The sequence below is a fragment of the Alligator mississippiensis genome, chromosome 7, assembly GCF_030867095.1.
Source record: "Alligator mississippiensis isolate rAllMis1 chromosome 7, rAllMis1, whole genome shotgun sequence".
Taxonomy (NCBI): Eukaryota; Metazoa; Chordata; order Crocodylia; family Alligatoridae; genus Alligator; species Alligator mississippiensis.
This window is the reverse complement of record NC_081830.1, coordinates 42,022,592-42,026,382: the sequence shown is the minus strand read 5'-3', so window position 1 is coordinate 42,026,382 and position 3,791 is coordinate 42,022,592.

Sequence of the window (3,791 nt, the reverse complement as noted above, 5' to 3'; positions counted from 1 at the left end):
TTTTTTTCTCCAACATTTTATTTTTTTATAAAACCCAGCCTTATACATCTGCTTTTGGCAAAAATGTTTATAACATCATCCATATTTATACTCATTATCGAGTGACCATCCCTATGGGTGAAGTATGCTTGTGTCCTCAATCACTCTGAAACAAAGAGAATGCACACAAAGCAGTAGAACTGACCCCACGCAAGACACTGAAGATTGGACTAAATGAGAGATGTTTTCTTCATTATATTATTACAATTTTGATAGGGTGGAGATATAATAATAATAATAATTAAATCCTACACACAGACTAGAACACCTCAGAAGTCCTGGTGGGGGAGAGAAATCAGCCTACATCTTCAACAGGAAAAAAAAATCATAACTTTTAAAGTAAACCAACACTAAAAAAAAGTAAGCAGAGTTATACATTTCAACTCATGTTGAAATTTATGTAAATACCTCTCACATGTAAATATTTGCTATTTTTCCAACTACAAACAACCAAAATTTGATCATGTCCTCCTAATAAGAATTTAAAAAACCTGAACCTCATTATAGTTCCAACTCTTCAGGGATGCTGAGGTAACGTGTTAGTGTAACTCTGTAGCTTTAGATCTTTCATACTCCATAATCCTTATTGCTGAATAAACACCAGAAACACTCATAGGGCAGGTGAAGGACACTGCGAATAATCACAGATTTCATTATTCTGCCAGTGAGTTTTGATTCCCTTGAAAATTAGCGAGGTTAATACAATGTTAATGGTGCCCAGTTAGAAACCAGAGATATAGATGTTTCAACTCTACACTGTCCACATATATTATTTTACTGCATACATCTAACACAACTCAAAAATGCCATGTGCAGATGAGGTCAAAAATCATGTATACAACCTCAGTTTCTACATTATTTGATTAATTTTAACTCTGCAACCATGTGTGTCAACTTTCTTATGCTTAGTTTCTTTTCTGGAAAGAAGACAGGCTCAGCAAACTGCTGTAAGTGAGCACTTTAACTATCTTGAAGTTCAGATTGCAGCTGAGTACAGGGGAATAGAATAGTGTTTCCCAACCTTTTCCAGCCCAAGGCACACTTGCATTGATAAAAATTTTCCACAGCACACCTGGTTAAGCATTCTCCATCCTCATACCTATCATAGCTCACTGGCATGGCAAAATTCTGCAGCACACTTTTGTGCCACAGCACACTACACTGGTTAGGAAACACTGGAATAGAAGATGTGTGTGTATATAGCAGGGCAGATTCAGTGACAGCAGGTGCCAAACTCAGTTAAACATGAAGTCAGAATGAGAGAGAGAAAGCACTCCCGTGAGAGCAGGGTAGGGTCCACTGTGAAAAGAACACCAGCTAGTTCCCTGCTCCCCACCCTGGATGGCACGATGAGTGGGAACCTCTATAATAAACTAAATTTCATGATAGATAGCAAGTCCTCTCCTGTGCTTGCACCCAGCGCTATTTCTGCAGAGGGCTCTATTTGGCATAATGTCTTTAAGGAACATAAAATGCTTACATTGGTCTTCTATGAGGATGCCCCCTTCATGAAAGTGCACAAAGGGATGCAGTGCATCCTAATGCAACCATTCTGGGATCAAGAAAATTCCTGTATGTTCATGCACTGTCAATTTTCAGCTGTATGTACCGTACCCATTGATATCCAATCAGTTGTTCTCAACTTCATATGCAGAAACAAGGCCTTGGGGAGAACTATTTACAGGATACATTCCAGAACTGTGGTGTGTTTTGAGAACCAAGTAAAAGACAGCAACAGTCATTTTGAAAATGGAAAAAAGATGTTATTTTGCAGAGTTCACAGTATCTTATTGGGTTTTCCTCATACCTAAAAACAAAAGGTGAACTTTCCAGAAACCAGTGTGGGAACACAGGGGTTACCAGTGAAAGTGATTTGCAGCCTTCACTAGCAAGATGGCACACCCGAGATCTAGCCCTCTCTTAGCATACCCACTCCTGGGACTGGTGTATGCTAACTATAGTGTAATCTTAACAGAGTAAGCTTGGTTTGACTTCAACAGACTTTGAACAGATAGTGAGAAAAAGCTACTAGATGAGAAGTTTAAGCAGTCACCAGAATTCTGAACAAAGCTTTGTAACAGCTTTCAACACCACAATTGTTAATGAACCTTTAAATAAAGACACTGACCATGCAACAGCCTGTCCTTTATATTCTGCTGAAGTAGACAGCATGCACAGCACCTTTGAAATAGCAGGCCTTTCCATAGAGCCCCACAAGACTTCAAAGTGCTATTTTCAGGGTTAGCAGGCTGCAGTCTCCAGGTGAGTTTTCATGGGTATGACCATGCCACTTTTTCAGTAGAAACAGGCAGAACCAGAGAAATGCTGAGCAGGTACTTACCACTCACAAATGCAGGGGGAGATGCAGCCACTTGCCAAGCAGGTGCTTTAGCCCTAGAGCTGCTTGCCTCTGCCAGATTTAAAGGACTGACTGAAGCCAGAAAGGCATGCTGATAAAGAAGCTTCTTTTCCCCATGGCAATTCGCTCAGGGAGAAGATGCAGAGACTGGTTCTGTGCTGTTTTGTAGCCACACAGACATTTACAGAATCCTTTTATTTGCACAGCCCCACTCAACCACCACAGTGCATGCCATGTTTCCACTTGATTTGAAGCCAAACCTGGGGGGAGGGTGGTCTTGCAGGCAGCAATCATTAGGACAGCAGCCTGCAGCCTCCCAGAGTGCAGCCTACCTTACATGTGCTTGGTAGTAACATCATTGCAGAGACAGGTGCAGGCTGGCAACACTCACTCACCCCTCAACTCTGTGTATGAGGGAGGAGCTGCTGAAAATTGCTCAAAGTTTGGGCAGGAATAAGAAAGAGCAAGGAGGAAGCAGTTTGTGACAGAAAGTACTGGGGATGGGGCCAAAGAGCCAATCCTGTTCTCTGGTATACATACAGTCCCCAGTTCCAGGTGCAAGTGGCTTTCACCTGTCAAGGATTTTGCTCGTGGTGAATCATTTCAAGAGTGGGAAATTGGATACTCACAGAAACATCCTTTAAACACAGGTTTTATGATCAAAAAACCATTATAACCTATGTCCTACAGCAGGACACAAGACAGAGTACAGGTGTTTCACATCTCCCTGGCTTCTCACCAATTGAGAAAGATGGATGATCTTTGCAACCACAGTTTCACTGAGCCAGCTGTGGAAGCTGCATTTCTCCATGCCTGGATGCAAGTTCTTGGTCAAGTTGGTTTTAACTATGAGAACCTAATCACATGAAATGACAAGCTAGAGTGATACTTTAAGGGCATTTGACATAAAAGGGTTCCTTGTCGAAAGGGTTTCATTACAGTTTTCCTGTTTGTGTTGCATGAGTTTCTCATGGAATTGGTAACTGGATACAGAGCCTATTGAAACTGGGTTACTGGTTCAAATGGTCTCCAAAGAAACCACCACTGGCAAATAAGTTGATAGGATCAGTGCAGTTCATACGGATAAATGTTTGCACCACCAAAAACAAGAGTTGTTTGTTTTCACAGCAGAGATGGCAAGGACTGAACAGACCTAATTAATCTAGTCTGGCTGCTGGTCTGTCCTGCTGGGAAAGCATGCTGGGTGCATCTACACATGCCCCAGACTGTGCAGTTATTACTGCACAGTCATTTAGTACTTGCTAAAGCAAATCAGCTGTTACTGTACAGACTCAGCCGTGCATGGGTCATTTCCGATCTTACTGTAGTAGAGTCACTGACATGGTTCACGCCCACCAACACTTGCTGTAGCAACTAGCTACCTCGTGGTAGC